Source organism: Schistocerca serialis, chromosome 2, assembly GCF_023864345.2.
Source record: "Schistocerca serialis cubense isolate TAMUIC-IGC-003099 chromosome 2, iqSchSeri2.2, whole genome shotgun sequence".
NCBI lineage: Eukaryota > Metazoa > Arthropoda > Insecta > Orthoptera > Acrididae > Schistocerca > Schistocerca serialis.
In genome coordinates, this window is record NC_064639.1 from 831508386 (window position 1) to 831530988 (window position 22603).

The following is a 22603-nucleotide window of genomic DNA, read 5'->3' on the forward strand; positions in this document are numbered from 1 at the left end:
TTCAGCCAAGGATAAACCTGCTACTGATACTGTGAACGAGAATCGCGTGCTATCATTGGCGAATTCGGATTCTGTTAATGTGAATATTTTCAGCTTGCCCCCACAAGAGATCACAAAAGGGCTTTCATCCCGCCTCCATATCCACATAAAACAGTCGTGAAATTGCCCACCATCCTTACATTTACGAAACGCCGCTTCATCTGGCTACAGAGTAACTGATGAAAGGCACACAGAATACCCTTCAAATCAGTTTATGTTTACAATACTGAACCAAATGGTAAAGCCTGTCTCTTTCGTTTAGTCAGTGGCGATTTATGAAGTAAATCTCGCAAACACTGATAACATTTTGTAAATTGACAGTAGCGATTCATATGTGTAAAACGATAACGTATTACAGGGATTGGACTGTGGGTAATCTTATATACAGTTTTAGTTCAATTCGTAAAAGATGGAAGAGCAAAACAGTCGTACCTTTGCTGAATCACAGCATTCGTATAGGGTAATTTAAGGAAAATCATGGAAAATTTAAAGCTAAATGTCCGAATGGTGGTTTGACCGCCACTCTTTTCGGTTATACGAGTCCAACGACTCAATCATTCATCGCTGAGAATGGTTTTCAGTAGCGTAGGTCGAACTATCGCAAGGTTTATCCAGTATCGTTGTGCTGGTTCTAAAGATTGCCATTGCCTTTCGCTGCCGTATCTTTTGTTTACGCTGATACTTCACCATTTGATGTTTTAGATCGTTGTGTAACACACGCATAAAGTAAACGATCGAATAATCAGTATGTTTACAAAACTGTCATCTGTGGAACCTAAGTGGCAATTAAATTATCGTTATCTGGTATTTATGCTCACATTAGCATTACGTTTTATCAGATATCAACGGTTCCTCTGTTCTAGCCAGTTATCACTATAGTAAACGCAGTGATGGTAAAAGACTTTCATAACAAATGTTAGAAACTGTATATAATTAAGTTAACCGAATATTAAAAATAATTTTATGTCAAACTTGATATTGTTTACGGTCTAGAGAAAGATAACTTACTGGTTAGGAAATTTTTACCGTATGCAGGGCAATGGTGTAAGGGTTTGATTCCAATGATCAACGCTGAATAACTATAAACAAAAGCGACGAAGAGTCTTCAGACTTTCTTTTATTGTACTTCGCAGCTTCGAGCACACAAATATTATCATGACGTGTTATGCTTAAAAAGAAAGAAAGAAAGCGGGTAGCAAAATACTAGGAAATCCTTTCCTCTTTCTTCTTAAAGATAACATAACCGGGCATGATACGATTTGTGTGACCGAGGTTGGGTAAGATAGCACAAGAATTTCGTTACAACACGGCGACTGCATTCTCCTTCTGCAACGACCCTAAAACTAGACACCTCGTTGTGTTTTTCTTCCATAATTTACTAATCTCTTTTTCAATGGGACGTGAAGCTGTAAAAGAACTTTAAGATTCTGTATACTGTAAACATACGAAAATTTATGGCGGCAACTACCCTGATTTTACACAAATTTATGGGGTCCTTGTATCATAATCACGCACGGGGCTACCAACGGTTCCTATCACTCTAACAGCTTCACCTTATCTGATATCAAGGCAGCACATATGGACGCAAAAGGAAGCAAATTACAGTATTCGACAGTAATATTACGAAACAGAAACTAGTAGCCACATTTATACACAATACATTGACAAGTGAAACACGCAACTGTCGTTCAGCTGCCTGTTTGAACTACTTCCGAAAACCAACAGAGAGATAGAACTCAAAATTTATAGGCCAAAAGCCATCGAACAGGCAGGTTTGAGCAAAATGGAAGTTTTTTATGAATAAAACCGTGTAGATCGCGAAATAAAAGTCTTTATTGATTACGACGTTTTGGCATCTGTGATCATAAGATATCAAAAAAACTTTGAACTTGCGAAATAAAGTTCATTGTCAATATTAAAATCCAGTATACATTTTAATATTGAAGCTTGTTTTTGGCAATCTAGGTATAGATTTTAATATTGACACTGAACATTGTTCCTCTCGTTTTTTATCTGATGGTAGCAGGTGCCGAAAAGTCGTAATAAATAAAGACATTTTATTTAACGGTCTGGACGGTTTTATTCATCAAATATTCATGATGACTGCGGACTCAGACGGAAGATGTATGTTCTCTAGTAATAAACAAAATGTGAATGGAACGAGAATCCACTTAACTCCTTAGTTAAGAAGGAGTTTTATTCCCTACTTTGATTACAACTGTTTAGTCTAGCAAGCTGTGTAATAGAACACATGTGAACTCACGTCTTAATTTCTATAGGTACGCTTTGTAGAAAAGTGTTAGCTGGGATGAATTTCGATCTTATATTATGCTCTGTACGCTCAACTGAAACTTTGAACTCCCTTCAAAAATACTGACCTAGTTTCAAAAGTTTCTGGGGACAACTGACAATTTTCCCAATTGTACCCCACTGACACCTGAAAATGGCTGTACCTTTCGGTGCACTCCTATTAAAACTTGGTGTAAGACTGCAGTATATTTTCTTACTCGTTCATCAATGCGTAGCGAGCAATTTCTTAGAGTTGCTGTGTGCAGAAGAGTAACAAGGCGCCTGTGACATAAATTAAAAATATTCCTTCGGGCCGGATTTGAACCAGCGACCTATGGATGTCTGCTTCATATACCACTACAGTCCACCGCTCTACCAACTGAGCTACCGAAGGAGTTAATCAGACTTCGCCGCTTGTAACCCACTTACACAAAACCGGCTGGGCAGAATCTGGTTCTTAGACTGGCGGCCGTTCTCTCTAGACAACTCGTTCAGCAGGACGGAGGTGCTTGCTGTTGGCCTGACGTCACTTTCTCGACCTTTAACTCCTGATGATAACGAGAACGAGTCGGTGGGCCTTCGTCTTTTCTGCTGGTGCAGTGGTCGCTCTTATGCCGTGGTCAGGGCACTCCTAGAGGGGTCTGAAAGGGCGGTTAGTGGTAGGCAGTTCCAGTGTTACGCCCGTCCTTGGAAAACAGCATCACGTACGGGGAAATGAACCAAATGTGTACACGGTGGGTATTCCTGGAGAAATCAACCGTCCACCCGGTGGAAGAGGAGGAGGCGGAGGAGGAAGAGATTATTGTTTTAACGTTCCGTCGACAACGGTCATTATCTACGGAGCACAGGGTCGCATTGGGGAAGGATGGAGAAGGAAATCGGCCGTGCCCTTTCAACGGAACCATCCTGGCATTTGTCTTAAGCGATTTAGGGAAAGGAAATCACGGAAATACTAAATCAGGATGGCCGGATACGGGGTTCGAACCGTCGTCGTCTCGAATGCGAGTTCGGTGTACTAACCAATGCGCTACTTCACTCGGTGCCAGGTGGAAGAGGCTATAACGGGAGCTATTGCGAACGCAGCATCCAGTCAGCTCGCGTTGGCATTAATGGCGACTGTTGCCTAGATTCTGAGATTCTCAGTTCTTTTGAGAGAGTGCCGGAACTGGTGACGTCTCTATGCAGTTGTCGGTTTTCAACATCGTTCCAAAGTCTTATCAGATCCCTTTGGTCCGTAGCCAAGATGAGAATCTAAACCAGAGGCTTCGTCGATTCGAGACACCAGGTAGGAAAACACCATCAGAGAAACCAGTTACTTCAACATATGGAGTGGGATATCTGGAGAATAAGAATCTCAAAATATTATTCGTAGTAAAGTCCGCGAGCTCACGTCTCTGGTAGAAAGCAGCCGACTCATCATTATACTAGTAACTGAGAGTAGGTTAAAACCCTAAGCAGAGAGTAGAGAAATTTTCGACAATGCGTAGAACGTACGTCGGAAAGCTAGATTACAGTTTGCAGGAGGAAGCTTATAGCAACAAGCAGAAGCATTAGGTCTAGCGAGGTCCAAAATAAATCTGACTGTAGGCTACCTATCGAGGAGAGGGCAATAGTGTTCTGTGTTTGTGCCGACAGCCGCATACATACACAGAGGTCGTAGGAGCATTCAAACCTAGCATAAACTCGAAATCAGCTACCATATGGCAGTGGGGCATGAATTATAAAATGTTACACTTTCCAAAAATGAAGAGTCTGTCGCTTCTTTCATTGTTTACTTTGCAGTTTTAATTAATTATAAGGAAGAGGCGTTGAACGGAGAGTGTGATGTCTTGAAAAGCGATTACAAGATGGAAACCAATAAAAGTAAGGCAAGAGCAACAGAATGTAGTCGAATAAAATCGGGTGATGCGAGGAAATTAGGTTACGAAGTGAGACAATCAAAGTACGAAAGCTATTCGGAAAGTAAAGTCCGACTGGGTACATGGAAACCGTAGTGTAAAGATGCATAGAAAATAGTGTCTCCCACCAAGTATGGGGGATGGTGAGAGATTCTGCCTGATGTCATGCAGCCCACATAACATAACTGTTACGCGTCTCCTTCCTCATGACAATTCTCGGCCGCTCTCTGCAGGGGCAGTGAAGACGCTCTTGCAGCATTTTCGATGGGAAGTGTTTGGTCACCACAACACAGATCGTAATTGACTCCCCCTGAGTTTCATCTGTGCTCACATGAACCCCTGGCTATGAAGACAATATTTTAGCTCAGTCAACGACCTGTAGAATAGCGCAGAGAATTGACAGAAAGCAGAGGCTGCTGCCTTCTGTGATGATGGTACAGGAAAGTTGGTACACAAATGTCTAAGTCTGAACGGCGACTATTTAGACAAGTATCTGGAACCGTTGAAGATAAAAATTTTTGATTTTCACAGTGTTTTCCATTTCGCGACCAATCGGACTTTACTTTCCGAATAGGCCTCGTAAGAGGTGACCTTTTTTTTCCCTTTGGGTAGCAAAATAATTCATGATGCCAAAATAGAGATGGTACGAGGGTCATTCCATAAATCATGGCATATGGGAGAGGTTTCGACAACAGGAAAAGAGCAAGGTATATTTTGGGTACCTTTGGTCTCAGCTCACTCTCGAGGTGTAATTGATGGAGGAAGAAACTCGAAGTGTTAGTGAAGCAATGCACCAGCAAATAAGATCGGCTGCGTTTGTGGCCGTCGTGCTGTTATTTGGCGAAGGATGACGTACTTCCTCATTGTGTGACTCCACGCTGCAGCAGGCAATCCCATTAGCGATGACAAAGGCACGCCTCTCGCCTCCATCTCACGCAGCGCCCCGCCGCCGAGAGCCGCAATATGGGTGCGTGGCGAACGTGATACACGAGCACCAAACAGTCATTCCCTCACACCACCTCGTGCAAGAACAGTACTTATACATTACTAGGCAAAATCCACCGCATGCGCATAATAGAGACTGAATTGTCTGCATTTTTCGGTACCAAACGTGCTGTGTAATCTCGGAAACATCCTTGACCCATGTGCGGAAGCTATAAATATAATTTACTCTCCTTGTGGCGTTTTTGTTCAGTTTCTAACCTAAAATTATTACGAAAAGTCATCGGCTGGTGGTGACATTAGACAAGCATATGGTTCATACGAGAGCTGAGCAACAACTGCCCTTTCATTCTTCTTACAGACACCACTGACTACGCGATAAATCATGGGTCAAAAGACAATTTGATTAACTTCATAGTTGATCGAAAAGCTCGAAGATTGCTAATCTGTTTGGTTTTGAATCACTACTATAATTATTTGATTCAACAGCGGTTGACGGCAGAAGGCAGTATGAACGAAAAAAATTAATTTTCGTCTTATAATAATGTAAAAAGTAATTTAGCGGTGCCTGTCATTCATGTACATTTTGTAATAAAGATCGTTTCTGGCGTTAAAATCGTATTGTCACGTATATTTCTGAGATAGTATTACGTACGATTTAGATTATGACCCAAAGACATTGTACTCTGCAGAAGTGTCTCACGTTGTTGCCTGAACTTCTACGTCTTCATTGTGAAAAGACGCGCGTGTGAGTACATGACACACAGGCATCTGTGCATACCTATGGGTTACAGTAGCGCAAGAAATGGTGTTTACGTAAGTACACAAAGTGTTAGTGAAAGCAGAGGAAATGAGACGGGACGCAAGAGCTGAAAAATCAAGATGAAATTAGAGCAACAAACTACGTAGTTTCATTAATGAATTACTTTCAGTTTGAAACCCAAGTGCTGCGAAAATTTCTCTCTAAAAGTGAAGTTTTTTCTCTGCTTCTCTCTGTAGTTAGGTATTTTCCCTGTAAGGTGTTCCGTTGTTACTCATGAAGTTGTAAATGTAATGAAAACTCCAAACGGCAGATGTTTCTGTCTTATTTGGCATTGTGAGAAATGGTAAAACGATGGGAGGAGGATGGCGGACCGGGGGGGGGGGGGGGGGGGGTGATGAGGATGAGGGTTACACTAGCTTCGAACAAGATACAAATCACTAGGCAAGAAGTCTGGAAATATGCCTGTCTATACAGCTATTATCATCGATTTATTTCTGAAAAGTGGCCACCGTGCCACAACATTTTCAGCAAGCGAGATGACACGTTGTCTAAAATACCGACCTCGCATTCGGGACAACCGGTTCAAATTCTAGTGCTGTAATGCTGATTTACATATTCCGTAGTTTCCCTAAATTGATTAAGTCGAATGCTGGGATGGTTCCTTTGAAGTCCTTCCCCATATTTTTTACAAACCGAGCTTTTGCTCCTTCTCTTAAGATCGTATCCTCGAAGGAAGGTTAAATCCTTGTCTTCCTTTTTCTTACCACACTTCTGCTTTCATGAATTTCTACACGCTCAGAGATTTCGAAATTGTCATTTTATCTTAATCTGTTTACGGACGATATCTCACCATCTGTTAACCACAGGTGCCGTATCAGCTGTTTCCTCTGAGTATGTGAGAGGGAAACGTCAGTCAGAGGTGATTGTGTTGGGACTGCAGAATCAGCTGTGTATCGCTGCTGAAAGACTGGGTTATCTGCCACTGATACAGCCGGGGAATAACTTTTGCTGAAATACAAACTACGTTGGCACTGATATTTAAAAAACAAATTACACTGCTTTATGGCCTTTCATGAAGTTCAATGTGTCCTCCACAGGACACACAAGAAACATGCACCCGATAGTCAAACTCGACGAATATTTTTACAAAGATGTCTAGAGCTACCGCTATTGCATGCGGCACCGCAGTTCACACAAAGGAAGCAACAGAGACGAAGTCTTTCGGAATCTTCTACAGAATCGCATACCGTGTGATCAAATGACGTTGGAAGCCAATAGCGCAATGCGAGAACTGTACACCCATACGGCCGATCCATACCGACAAAAATCACTCCGCACGGTTGTAATGAGATTACGTGTTGAAACGGAGAACTCAAGATGCGGTTTGTTGCTGTGCCGCCACCTTCTCGACTAAACGTATGTTGAGGTTGGATGAGCAGGTGATTGACTTAGCTGTACTAGGAACGTCCCTGCCGGGAGCCAAACAAACCGGCACTTACAGCTGACGCCAATGTACGAGGCGTGTTTTTTAAGTAAGTACCTTGAAATTTAAAAAAAGACGTGCTAAGATATCTCAATAATTTTATTTTTACATGAAAGCCTGAACCTTAATCTACTTTTCTACAGAATTTCCGTCAATACTGAGGCACTTGTAACGTTGTACCAGTTTTTGAATACCCACCTCATAGAAGTCTGTCGCCCGACTTGTTAAACACTGCATCACCACTGTTTTGACTTCGTCGTAGTCTTTAGGACGCTGACCGCCCAGGTGTTTCTTCAAGTGCAGGAACAGATGGTGGTCACTGGGCGCAAGATCGGGGCTGTACGGAGGATGATCTAGAGTTTCCCATAGAAAAGATGTGATGCGATCTTTCGTCTGATTCGCCACATGCGGACGGGCATGTCTTGCAGCAAAACGATGTCCTTGCTCAACTTCAATGCACTGTTGCTTTGATTCTGGTGTGACGTAGGCCACCCATGTTTCATCGCCCATAACAATTTGGCTTAAGAAATCACCGTCGTTGTGGTACAGCTCAAGGAAAGTCAATGCACTGTCTAAACGTTTGGTTTTGTGCACATCCGTCAACATTTTCGGTACCCAAAGTGCGCACAACTTTCGGTAATTCAAGTGCTCGGCCACAATGTCATACAAAAGACTACGAGAAACATTAGGAAAGTCATTAGGAGGGAATCGTAAAGCGTCTGTTTTCTCTCACCTTATTGTCCACTTCCTGCACCAAACTTTCATTAACTAACGAAAGACGCCCACTCCGTTGTTCACCATGCACATTTGTGCGTCCACCTTTAAATGCTCTCACCCACTTTCTTACCATTCCATCACTCATAATGTTTTCTCCGTTAACTGTACAGATCTCAAGATGAATATTGATCGCTTTTAGGCCTTTAGCACTAAGAAATCATGTAACAGTCCCTACTTCAGAGTCGGCGGGACTCACGATTATCGGAGGCATCTTAAACACTCAGTACACAACGTAAACAAGGAAGAATCAGATTGTAGTGGCGTCAGTGCGTAGATTAAGGTACAGGCTTTCATGTGAAAATAAAATTATTGAGATATCTTAGCACGTCACTTTTTTAATTTCAAAACGGTACTTACTTAAAAAACACGCCTCGTAAATTTCCAGTTTCACAGCCAATTTCTATCTTCATTCGTGTAGAAGATATAGCATTGTAAAATGTGATGGATCTTTCTGAAACTCTCTGTAGCATGCGATGGTTGGCTCTCTCTCTCCAAAGTGCTCTCACGTGTTTCTGAGTAGAAAACTATCCGAGAATTCAAGAATGTGTGGCACAGTTAGTGATATAGCTTTCTGACCAGATTGGACGACAGTGCTATAATAAGGGTAGGGGGAGACAGGGAACATTCCTCCCGAATGAAGTAACCTTGAACTTTCCACTATCAATCAACATTACTTAGGGTAAGTTCTGTTCAAACAAAAGTTTTTCCAGCATAGCATATTAGACCTCGCTAAAAGCTCACAGCGATAACACGCAGGTCGAAGTGTGAACTACCTCGCAAATTAGGGTACGCTGCATTACGTATGTTGAACGACAGCTGTTATTCGTGTTTTTCGTATCGCGATACACTTTTCAGACAGACTGATACTACCTTAAACTCTCGCCAGCATAATGCACCCATTCATGCTCACCGCACTCGCAGATCCCAGACAAAGAGCAACGGCAGAAATAGAGGGGAAGAAGCTGGAAAATGACTCTTTGATATCCCTTGTTTGGCTATGAATCATTCAACTCTCTGGGCTTAGCTCAAGAAACGTATAACTGCAACGACGGCCTGCCGAACTTACCTTCGAATTACTTTTTTCAACACATGGCACTATTTGGCGTCGCTGACGCATACTGAACTTCCGTACCTGTTTTACTGCTGGTATATAAAGACGCACAACAATTTACTCTACAGTCTGTGTTGAGTTAGGAGCTCTCTGGAATATATAATCTTGCTGTACATTTGCAGAAACTTGGACTTCGATACTACGGAAATTAGCAGGTCCCGAAGTGCGTCTTATCTGTCAAATTGCCTGATAATGAAATCTCGCCCGTCGAGGTATGAGAGCGTATTGTTCTTGCTCTACCTCAACAAGCAGCACCGTAAAGTAATTTGAGCTATGGTTTCACCCAAAATTAATAAAACTTTTCCCAAACTTTTCCTCTGATAGAACACTTGGAGAATAATAATTCTTTGGTGGAATACATTGTTTATTTTGAAAATTAACAAAATCTTTGAAATGAGAAAAACTTTTTTTACTCAGTGATTTCTTCAATTTTAAACCATAAATAATAAAACAGAAATTATAATAAATTTTTAAGAAAGTAGTGTGTCGGAAAAAACTGCCATGCTGTTAATAGTTTTTCGCGCGGAGCGCCTGTTCACTTCCAGCAGAACACCAGTGTTCTGTGGAACACAGTCTGAGAAAACTAATATATTCATTATACACGGTGTTTCACAATTCCTATATAGGCTTCTATGGGCTGTAGTGCGACCAGAAATGTACCGTTCGGATACAAAATAAGTTCGATGTTTGAATCAGTTTCCATTTTCCCGCTGAACGGTATAGTACGTAATGGTAGAGTTGCACAACGCGCATATCGAGAACGGTTTCTGGATCACCTCAGTCTACAACTCACTATTTTCGTCTGACTACGCCAACTGCTGAGAGAAACTGGTGCTTTCACAAATGTAGCCAAGGTGCTGTAAAAACATCCCTGACAGTTGCCGTGGGTTGGGCGCAGCAGCTCCGCGCGCCTGTTGCACCCAATCACGTTACGCGATTTTGTAAACGTCTCTGCAGCAATGCATCACTGTTACCAGAACACCACAGAATGCTACTAGTTCAAAGAGGCCTCATTGTGAGTCTCCATATGGCCGGCGGGTCGAATCGTGCGGTACCCAGATTTCTGCGACATTGGAAGTAACAGTGGCTCGGTGTTGGACTGGAAGGGAATGTGTGGGCACACATGCTCTTCTTCAAGGTTCTGGTCGAAAACCTCCGACAATCACGAGGGAGAATAGCCGTATTGTGCACCAAGCACATCGTATGCCTTTCACATCCGCGAACATCCGAGAACAAGTAATGGACTCCTGTGACATTCTGTGTCATCACGCACTGTTTGTCTGAGGCTAGCAGCAGCCGGAATAGCGAATTACCGCCCCAGGCGTACGCTGCCGTTAACAACGCAACACAAACGGCAGCGTTCGTAGTGCCGTTCTGACCAGGAAGCATGGTATCTGGAGCCATTGGGTATGACTTCAGGTCACGGCTGGTGGAGACTGAGGGAACGCTGACGGCATAACCGTATGTCACGGACAACCAGCAGCCGGCCGCGGTGGCCGTGCGGTTCTAGGCGCTCAAGTCCGGAGCCGCGCTGCTGCTACGGTCGCAGGTTCGAATTCTGCCTCGGGCATGGTTGTGTGTGATGTCCTTACGTTAGTTAGGTTTAAGTAGTTCTAAGTTCTAGGGGACTGATGACCATAGCAGTTGAGTCCCATAGTGCTCAGAGCCATTTGAACCATTTTTGACAACCAGCATCTTCATGTGTTAGGTCTCCTATGACAGTTTCACGGTGCCATTTTTCAATAGGACAATGCTCAAACACACGTCTCTATGAACTAGGGATGGGGAAATCCGACCGCTAAAAACCGATACCGGTGTTTTGGTTCTGAAAAACGAGTATTTTTCTATATTTTTTTGGTCTTAGTTATAACAGGCATTTTTCATTTGTTATTAATAACCGAATACCGAAATACCAGTTGGCCGTAGCAGCATTGTTTAAATTTTTCGTTTTTAAATAAACCTTTTCTTTTTTAAAAAAGTATGCATTGGTTTGAAAAATTGCGTTATTATAAAAAAGTCAGTGCTATTTTAACAATGACGCCCACAGGAGGAGGAGGAGAAGGAGATTAGTGTTTAACGTCCCGTCGACATCGAGGTCATTAGAGACGGAGCGCAAGCTCGGGTGAGGGAAGGATGGGGAAGGAAATCGGCCGTGCCCTTTCAAGGGAACCATCTCGGCATTTGCCTGAAGCGATTTAGGGAAATCACGGAAAACCCAAATCAGGATGGCCGGAGACGGGATTGAACCGTCGTCCTCCCGAATGCGAGTCCAGTGTGCTAACCACTGCGCTACCTCGCTCGGTAATGACGCCCACAGAAACGAACAACAAACACATGGCATAAGAACTGGACAACTCTGCTGAGACACCAATGTCCCTGTTGCGTGGGTCGTGGCCTTAGGTACGCCTGCCCGTGCGGTGTGGCCATGGTAGTTACCCGCTGTCGTCGCCGGACACCCGTCGTATTGTACGTAGAATGGCACCAGCCCTAGCACGGAAATATTTTTACGAAGCAACGTCGCAATGACGTACAATTCTTCATTGAATTGAAAAGATTAAAGATTTGTCTTCATTTCTAGGAAGTAATAGAAGAGAAAGGAAAATATGGTAACAGTAATAAATTAAAAACTTAACAACAGTACACTCGTAGTACACAACAGAAACGGAAAATATCTGATCGGCTGCCTGTGTCTACATAATATGCCTTTATCTGCTTATAGCTCTTCGAAACGGACAAATTAACACAAAAAAGAAATCTTCCAACACCAGTTTTCGCCCTTTACCAACTGACGATTCATAACGCCCAAATAGTAGTATGATCCCCGATAACAACATCATAATTTTTGAGCAGACTTTCAAAAAATTAGAAACAATAGGAGAATACTGTTTTTTCTTTTATAGAGAATTCAACCACTCATCACTTTTCGAGGAAATCAGCGAACCGTGGACGGAAAAAGTTTCCTCTTATTTGCCTATTTAATTTAATATTTTGATTTTATGTATCTTGAAACTGAGAGAGTCAGAATTTTTCAATCTTTGTTCTACTTCTACGATTACCAATAACAAGAATAAAAAACAGAAATTCGTTTATCTCATAAACTGGCTTTGAAAAACCCTGTTGTCGTTGTGGTCTTCAGTCCTGAGACTGGTTTGATGCAGCTCTCCATGCTACTCTATCCTGTGCAAGCTTCTTCATCTCCCAGTACCTACTGCAACCTACATCCTTCTGAATCTGCTTAGTGTATTCATCTCTTGGTCTCCCCCTACGATTTTTACCCTCCACGCTGCCCTCCAATGCTAAATTGGTGATCCCTTGATGCCTCAGAACATGTCCTACCAACCGATCCCTTCTTCTGGTCAAGTTGTGCCACAAACTTCTCTTCTCCCCAATCCTATTCAATACTTCCTCATTAGTTATGTGATCTACCCATCTAATCTTCAGCATTCTTCTGTAGCACCACATTTCGAAAGCTTCTATTCTCTTCTTGTCCAAACTATTTACCGTCCGTTTCACTTCCATACATGGCTACACTCCATACAAATACTTTCAGAAATGACTTCCTGACACTTAAATCTATACTCGATGTTAACAAATTTCTCTTCTTCAGAAACGCTTTCCTTGCCATTGCCAGTCTACATTTTATATCCTCTCTACTTCGACCATCATCAGTTATTTTGCTCCCCAAATAGCAAAACTCCTTTACTACTTTAAGTGTCTCATTTCCTAATCTAATAGCCTCAACATCACCCGACTTAATTCGACTACATTCCATTATCCTCGTTTTGCTTTTGTTGATGTTCATCCTATATCCTCCCTTCAAGACACCATCCATTCCGTTCAACTGCTCTTCCAAGTCCTTTGCTGTCTCTGACAGAATTACAATGTCATCGGCGAACCTCAAAGTTTTTATTTCTTCTCCATGGATTTTAATACCTACTCCGAATTTTTCTTTTGTTTCCTTTACTGCTTGCTCAATATACAGATTGCATAACATCGGGGAGAGGCTACAACCCTGTCTTACTCCCTTCCCAACCACTGCTTCCCTTTCATGTCCCTCGACTCTTATAACTGCCATCTGGTTTCTGTACAAATTGTAAATAGCCTTTCGCTCCCTGTGTTTTACCCCTGCCACCTTTAGAATTTGAAAGAGAGTATTCCAGTCAACATTGTCAAAAGCTTTCTCTAAGTCTACAAATGCTAGAAACGTAGGTTTGCCTTTCCTTAATCTTTCTTCTAAGATAAGTCGTAAGGTCAGTATTGCCTCACGTGTTCCAGAATTTCTACGGAATCCAAACTGATCTTCCCCGAGGTCGGCTTCTACTAGTTTTTCCATTCGCCTGTAAAGAATTCGTGTTAGTATTTTGCAGCTGTGGCTTATTAAACTGATTGTTCGGTAATTTTCACATCTGTCAACACCTGATTTCCTTGGGATTGGAATTATTATATTCTTCTTGAAGTCTGAGGGTATTTCGCCTGTTTCATACATCTTGCTCACCAGATGGTAGAGTTTTGTCAGGACTGGCTCTCCCAAGGCCGTCAGTAGTTCCAATGGAATGTTGTCTACTCCCGGAGCCTTGTTTCGACTCAGGTCTTTCAGTGCTCTGTCAAACTCTTCACGCAGTATCGTATCTCCCATTTCATCTTCATCTACATCCTCTTCCACTTCCATAATATTGTCCTCAAGTACATCGCCTTTGTATAGACCCTCTATATACTCCTTCCACCTTTCTGCTCTCCCTTCTTTGCTTAGAACTGGGTTTCCATCTGAGCTCTTGATGTTCATACAAGTGGTTCTCTTTTCTCCAAAGGTCTCTTTAATTTTCCTGTAGGCAGTATCCATCTTACCCCTAGTGAGATAAGCCTCTACATCCCTACATTTGTCCTCTAGCCATCCCTGCTTAGCCATTTTGCACTTCCTGACGATCTCATTTTTGAGACGTTTGTATTCCTTTCTGCCTGCTTCATTTACTGCATTTTTATATTTTCTCCTTTCATCAATTAAATTCAATATTTCTTCTGTTACCCAAGGATTTCTACTAGCCCTCGTCTTTTTACCTACTTGATCCTCTGCTGCCTTCACTACTTCATCGCTCAGAGCTACCCATTCTTCTTCTACTGTATTTCTTTCCCCCATTCCTGTCAATTGTTCCCTTATGCTCTCCCTGAAACTCTGTACAACCTCTGGTTCTTTCAGTTTATCCAGGTCCCATCTCCTTAAATTCCCACCTTTTTGCAGTTTCTTCAGTTTTAATCTACAGGTCATAACCAATAGATTGTGGTCAGAGTCCACATCTGCCCCTGGAAATGTCTTACAATTTAAAACCTGGTTCCTAAATCTCTGTCTTACGATTATATAATATATCTGATACCTTTTAGTATCTCCAGGGTTCTTCCATGTATACAACCTTCTTTCATGATTCTTGAACCAAGTGTTAACTATGATTAAGTTGTGCTCTGTGCAAAACTCAACCAGGTGGCTTCCTCTTTCATTTCTTAGCCCCAATCCATATCCACCTACTACGTTTCCCTCTCTCCCTTTTCCTACACTCGAATTCCAGTCACCCATGACTATTAAATTTTCGTCTCCCTTCACTATCTGAATAATTTCTTTTATTTCATCATACATTTCTTCAATTTCTTCGTCATCTGCAGAACTAGTTGGCATATAAACTTGTACTACTGTAGTAGGTGTGGGCTTCGTATCTATCTTGGCCACAAGAATGCGTTCACTATGCTGTTTGTAGTAGCTTACCCGCCTTCCTATTTTCCTATTCATTATTAAACCTACTCCTGCATTACCCCTATTTGACTTTGTGTTTATAACCCTGTAGTCACCTGACCAGAAGTCTTGTTCCTCCTGCCACCGAACTTCACTAATTCCCACTATATCTAACAATAACCTATCTATTTCCCTTTTTAAATTTTCTAACCTACCTGTCCGATTAAGGGATCTGACATTCCACGCTCCGATCCGTAGAATGCCAGTTGAAAAACCCTATATAGCCGAAACGCGGTTGTTTCAGTGATAACTGCCATCCCTACTATGAACTACCTTGTGGTGTTGAGGTATTCCCTATGGTCAGAATGATCTGCAGATCTGTCCCCGATTCGAACACGTGTGGGACCAGCTCCGACATCAACCGCGTCCCAATGTCCGTATTCAGGATATCAAGGACCAGGCACATCAGTTATGGGCCATCTGGCCTCAGGAGGGCAAACAAGCGCTTCATGATACTCTTCCCGATCGAATCCAGGCCCGAGGGGATGTACCGTCATACTGATAGTTGGGCTCATGCTTCGAGTTCTTTGTAAATTTGACACGATTTTGTATCCATTGAAACAACATCACATACTCTCTCACTCTATGAATTCTCATGTTTCCCTTCACCGAGCGAGGAAGCGCAGTGGTTAGCACATTGGACTTGCATTCGGGAGGACGACGGTTCAAACCCGCGCCCGGCCATCCAGACTTAGGTTTCCGCGCTTTCCCTAAACCGCTCCAAGTAAATGCCAGCATGGCTCCTTTGAAAGGGCGTGGCCTATTTTATTTCCCATCCTTGGCACAATGCGAGCTTGCGCTCCGTCTCTAATGACGTCGATGCCAACGGGATGATAAACCCAATCTTCCTTCCTTCCCCCAACCCCTTGTGGATACTTCACTTGTTTTGCCAGGCAATGTATTTGAAATGTAATCTTTGTGATTAAGTCTCTTTCTAATTGGGCTCACACTTTACCAATGGCATAATGTAACAAGAAATAATGGCTCTGAGCACTATGGGACTTAACATCAGAGGTCATCAGTCCCCTAGAACTTAGAACTACTTAAACCTAACTAACCTAAGGACATCACACACATCCATGCCCGAGGCAGAATTCGAACCTACGACCGTAGCAGTCACGCGGTTCCAGACTGAAGCGCCTAAAACCGCGTGGCCACCGCGGCCGGCTAACAAGAAATACAATACTGCTTCATCCTCAATAATGGACTTTATGATCGTAGATATTAAAAGGGTTCCTCGTCTCTTACTCGCTTTTGCTTGCTCCATTGGTCTCTACAGTAAATTAACAATTATTTTATGCACCTCTAGATCCCCTTTTAAATCTTAACGAAACTGTACAATTAATAGCACCGCTTTTTCAACTGAAAACACTTTTGAAAAGCCCCCGTGCATAAATATACAAAGGGTTGAGGCTTGAGTACAGGCCCTGCTCAACCTATCCGTCTTGTACCACATTGGTGCACGTGAAGTCTTACATCAGCAACAAAAAGTGTCGGTGCATGCATCTAATATATTCTTCAATCTTGGGCCATGGTGAAAATTTGAGACCATTTAGATGGGGAGTTAATCTAAAAGTTTACGTTTCAAATAGACCTGTAATAATGGGACAATATTGCAGAATGAAGTTGCAGTTCGTAACCATACACTCACAGTTATCTCGAAAACATCTAGTTCGCCGACCAATGTTTACTGGGACGTTTTTCCTTCTATTACTGTATACGGGGTGACAATTATTGAACTGTGTGAAAAGAAAACGTAAGTTAGTTATAAACTACGGCATGCAAACACTTTATCCGACATGTAAACGTCCTTACAGGTATTCGGATCTAGGTTATGACATGTTCGATATGCCTGGTGATGATGTGGAGCAGACGAGTAGCGAAATTTTGCATGATCTGCTGAAGTGTCGGAACATTGAAGCTGTCAATGGCTTCCTGAATGGCTGTTTTCGACTCAGAAATGGTATTGGGGTTATTGCTGTACACTTCGTCTTTAATATAGCCCCACCAAATGGAGTCGCATGTGTTCAAATCTGGATGATATGGCGGCCAATCGAGGCCCTCTGGGTACGCAAGAGCCAGAATGAGTTCCCGAAAGTGCTCCTCAGGACATCAAACGCCCTCCTGCTTCGATGGTGTCGAGCTGCATCTCGCATGAACCACACCTTGTCGAAATCGGGGTCACTTTAGATAATGGGGATGAAATCAGCCTACAAAGCCTTCACTTACCGTTCAGTAGTCACGTTGCCAACAAGGAATATCGCACCGATTATTCCGCGACTGGACGTTGCACACTACACAGTCACCCGTTGAGGACGAAGAGGTTTTTCGATCGCGAAATGCGGATTCTCAGTCCCCCAAAGGCGCCAGTTTTTATTATTGACAAACACATCAAAATGAAAGGGGGCTTCGCCTTTAAACCATATCTAATAAATCATTCTTATATCCATCATGCACCGCGGCTAGCCGTGCAGTTTGAACGTCCTAACGCAAACCATTCAGAAGCTATGACGATTTCAATCCATCTACTTCAATAATTGTCACTCTGTATTTCTATTAACGTTAGTTTTCGCCTATCTAGGCCTACTACAGCAAAAGCGAGACAAGCTTCCAGGAGCTCACGACGATATCCACGAGACCATTCATATCATTCGTGTAAAGAATATCGCAAACATTTTGGGTCAAACTGAAACAGGTGATAGTAGGCACGCAATCGATTTGATTGAGACAGGGCGGAAGTACATGTTTATTGTGTTATGGAGACACACAGGGAACGCCGCACACAACAGCATAGTTCATAGTAATTGTTCAACGCGACCATCGGCAGTCTCAGTGCATGTATTGCACCGGAGCATGCCGTTCTGCCGCAATCGCGCAAAGATCTGGTGTGTGTTGTACACTAGAACAGGCAGCGGCTGATAGCTTACACCCCTGACCACCAAACACGCATAGTGTACACAGGTCATGACACGTGCGTCGTGTGACGACAGCATGCGTAGCACATGCGCATTGACCTGTGCCGCACGCGCGCTACTGTTCCCGATGTTAATTGCCATTGTATCAGACAGCTTGTGATGTGTCTATGGTGAGGTGTGTTATTGCGTACAGTGCTTGACGCCTAATCAAAGACGGAACGTTATTCATCACGAGGGCTGGCAGACATGCATTTAATGTACGGTGCGGCAGAATCCAAGCAGAACAAATGTAGAGACAACGCTTACCCTAACTGGAAGAAGTTTAACTGCGCCGATACCAACTGACGAGAAAAGGGGTCGCTGTCCGAACAAAAGACTTTGAGGAGATGGTGTTGGATCGTGTGGCCGACCACCCAGCAATAAGCACCCGTCAACTTGCCCGTGAAATGCGTACTTCGAACGATACAGTCTGGAGAGAAGTGGTGCTACAAGTATTACATCTCTGTCATGTGTAAGCATAGGGACCAAAGAATTTTGAGTCCCGCGTTCACTTCTGTCAGCCGATTATCCACCGCAGTGCTGTAGTGCCGTACTTGGTACAGTTTGTATTGTTCATCGATGGGGTTTCGTTCACCGATGGTGTTTAGAACAGCCGCAACAGCCATGTCTGCAGTGTGGACAGACCCCCGCCACCCATATCGACGGCCACCACCAACCATTCTCTGTCAAAGTAACGGCGGGCATTGTCAAAGATCATCTCATAGGACCTTATTTGCTGCCTCCCCTTTTGACTGGTCGACCTTAACTGGTGTTCCTACCATCGTTCTTGGAGACTGCAGGTCTTGTTGTCCACGAAAGTACGTGATTTCAGTACGATGGTGCATCAGCCTACTTCGATGTTAATGCCCGAGAGCACCTGAACAACAGGTAACCTCATCGTTGGATTGCGAGATGGGGTCCTGTCCCATGTCCAGAACGATGTGCGGATGTCACACCTCTGGACCTTTTCCTTGGGGTTACGTCAAGACGTTGTTTTATGAAACCCCCGTAGAAACGGATGAAGGCCTATTTGCTAGAGTCCAAGCTGCCTGTCTCTCGGTTCAACAGACACCACGGATCTTTGAGAGAGTGTGGCAGAATTTCATGCGCCGTTGCCACGCATACATTGAGAGTGGCAGTCAACACTTTCAACAATTACTATGAGCTACGTTGTTGTTATGTGGTGGTGTTCGCTGTGTTTGTCCATAACACGATAAATATGCATTTCCGACCATTGGCTCCCTATCTCAATGAAATTGGCTGCGGACCCACTTTCACCTGTTCCAATTTGACCCAAAAAGTTTGAGACACCCTGCATAGGTAACCGTCCTGAGGATGTGCCAGAACTTAACTACTGCCCATTAAAATTGCTACACCACGAATATGACGTGCTACAGACGCGAAATTTAACCGACAGGAAGAAGACGCTGTGATATGCAAATGATTAGCTTTCCAGAGCATTCACACTAGGCGACACCTACAACATGCTGACATGAGGAAAGTTTCCAACCGATTTCTCATACACAAACAGCAGTTGACCGGCGTTGCCTGGTGAAACGTTGTTGTGATGCCTCGTGTAAGGAGGAGAAATGCGTCCCATCACGTTTCCGACTTTGATAGAGGTCAGATTGTAGCCTACTGCGATTGCTGTTTATCGTATCGCAACATTGCTGCTCGCGTTGATCGAGATCCAATGACTGTTAGCAGAATATGGAATCGGTGGGTTCAGGGGGGTAATACGGAATGCCGTGCTGGATCCCAACGGCCTCGTATCACTAGCAGTCGAGATGACAGGCATCTTATCTGCATGGCTGTAACGGATCGTGTAGCCACGTCATTTTTTCGGATGAATCCAAGTTCTGTTTACAGCATCATGATGGTCATATCTGTGTTCGGCGACATCGCGGTGAACGCACATTGGAAGCGTGTATTCGTCATCGCCATAATGGCGTATCACTCGGCGTGATGGTATGGGTTGCCATTGGTTACACGTCTCGGTCACCTCTTGTTCGCATTGACGGCACTTTGAACAGTGGATGTTATATTTCAGATGTGTTACGACCCTTGCCTCTACTCTTCATTCGATCCCTGCGAAACTCTACATTTCAGCAAGATAATGCACGACCGCATGTTCAGTTCCTGGGACTTTCTGGATACAGAAAATGTTCGATTGCTGCCCTGGCCAGCACATTCTCCAGATAACTCACCAATTGAAAACGTCTGGTCAATGGTGGCCGAGCAACTGGCTCGTCACAATACGCCGGTCACTAGTCTTGATGAACTGTGGTATCGTGTTGAAGCTGCGTGGGCAGCTGTACCTGTACGCGCCATCCAAGCTCTGTTTGACTCAATGCCCAGGCGTATCAAGGCCGTTATTACGGCCAGAGTTGGTTGTCCTGGTTACTGATGTCACAGGATCTATGCACCCAAATCGCGTGAAATTTTAATCACATGTCAGTTCTAGCATAATATATTTGTCCAACGAATACCCGTTTATCAACTGCACTTCTTCTTGGTGTAGCAGTTTTAATGGCCAGTAGTGTACTTTCCTATCGGACGTATTTTTCTCTTAATCACGATGAACTGAATTCTATGAACTAGAAAGTCTTCAGTCCGATTACATAGCTAGTGCGATATTCTATGAGCTTGTATTTTATTTAATAGATGATAATGTAAAATTCATTTTGTGAAGCCATACACCATTTGCCTGATGACTGTCTCAGTCGCGCATATCGAGCATGAATGGTGACGATAAGATAAGGTGGCTTACAGCAGGATGTAGATAATAGGGATTTCGCGCTAATCCGTCGGTAGCACGACGGGGCAGGCTCAATATTGCAGCTGCAGTCACAGAGCCTTCCGTCTCACATTAGTATGACAGCTCAGCGCGCAGACACGTGTAAACGTACTAACGAAGACAACAGCAAATCCAGAAATGAGTAAGCATTCTAATAGACAACCCTCGACCGTGTAACGGCTAATCTCACTTCCAACGAGAAGAAGAAAGATTGGAACTACCCCCAAATGTTTACTGGTATGGTCTTCCGTTGGCACGTCTTTGATTTCTTTCTTCATTAGACGCTGATACTTGTGGTCTCATTTTTCTCTGTTTTGCAGAACTATGCATTTTTTACGTCTTTCACAGTATACTTTTTCGAATACCACTGTTTACTGTTTAGTTCTGTACTTTCTATTTTTTTCGCTGCTTTGCAGAACTAAGCATTTTTTACGTTTCACAAAGCACACGCTTTTTTCGAACAGCACTGTTTACTGTTCATTTGTATAAATAAAAGTGTGCTGTGTAAAACGTAAAAAAGGCATAATTCTGCAAATCAGCGAAAAATTAGAGCACAAATATCAGTGCGTAATTAAGAAGGAAATCAAAGACGTACTAACAGACGCCATTTCCTGATGTAGGCAAAAAATCCAACAGAAATTATCACCACTGACGATGCAATACTTTAATAAAGCGAAACACGTCTGGTGAGAAAAAACACGCATTTTCTTTTAGTTGTAACGGCGGAACAAAAGTACCCTCAAGAATTCGGTAAGTTTACTACGTTATGCTACAAGTTACAAACTTCACTGGATCCTTTAAATTGTTATGCATCTCTTGCATCATAAAGTGGATTAATGTGTATTTTAAGAAAAAATATGGTATATTTCTTGCCTCAGCTTTGACGTTGAATATTACCATTACGTAAGTACAGTTCTATGATGAAAAATGATTAACATGTTGTGATGAGTTACACAGTCGAAAATCGATAAGGACATGAATAAATATTATTTATAATAATTTGTTGCTAAACCTGTCAACAAAATAATTGGAGCACCTGGTGTGCGGGGATTAAAACGGCACCGAACCACCTTACTATGGAGGACGATGAGCTGCGACGGCATTCGCGTCACATTTGGTCTCACCTAACTCTGGTGAGTTGAACTTTATACTCCTCTCTGTATTCTGGTCTACTGAAAGTTTCACATCTTACTGCATTTCATAATAATTTCCTTCACTATATTAACAAGTAACAGTCACAGTGTAGCACCAAAATGCCTGTGTTATGGATCCTTGATAATCCACTGATTCTGCAATACTTACTGTTTGTGAGAGATACAGTTTATTTCTTGCACAATTTTGGTAAACATTTTTGGAATACAGTGATCAATTAATTGTTATATTTAGATTAAAGTTCCGTCTGGATCACGTTATGTCTGTTTTAATGAGTAACCGGTTTCGGTTTTTTCTATAAAACCATCATCAGACCTGTGAATAAATTTTAAGAAATACTAGATACCAATCTTTAAATGAATGAAAAAGTCTAATGATGTCAAAATTTTTAACAAAATAAAATAAAATTAGTTATACCCATTGGCTCCCTTGGGTTGGTAGGTGGAGGTCTCCTTGCTGCTGTGCAGTCAACAGATGGTTATGAGTGCTGAGCACGAGCTTAAATATGCAGAGGCTCCGCCTACTTCCTGTCACACTACTTCATAACTCCCAATCAGCGTTCATAATATGACGCCATCGTCAAAGTATAAAAGTAGGAAATACACTAATAACATAAAAT

The 22603-nt window shown here is 42.8% G+C and overlaps 1 protein-coding gene and 1 non-coding gene across 3 annotated transcripts in view; both read right to left on the bottom strand.

Annotated features, from left to right (window-relative positions):
- Window positions 1-22603, bottom strand: part of LOC126458105 (acyl-CoA Delta-9 desaturase-like) — a 660845-nt gene that overhangs the window by 275067 nt on the left and 363175 nt on the right. The gene's annotated exons all lie outside the window — the stretch shown is intronic.
- On the bottom strand, window positions 2633-2722 carry Trnay-gua (transfer RNA tyrosine (anticodon GUA)). The gene is given in 2 exon segments: window positions 2633-2668; window positions 2686-2722. It is a non-coding gene; the product is annotated as a tRNA-Tyr (tRNA).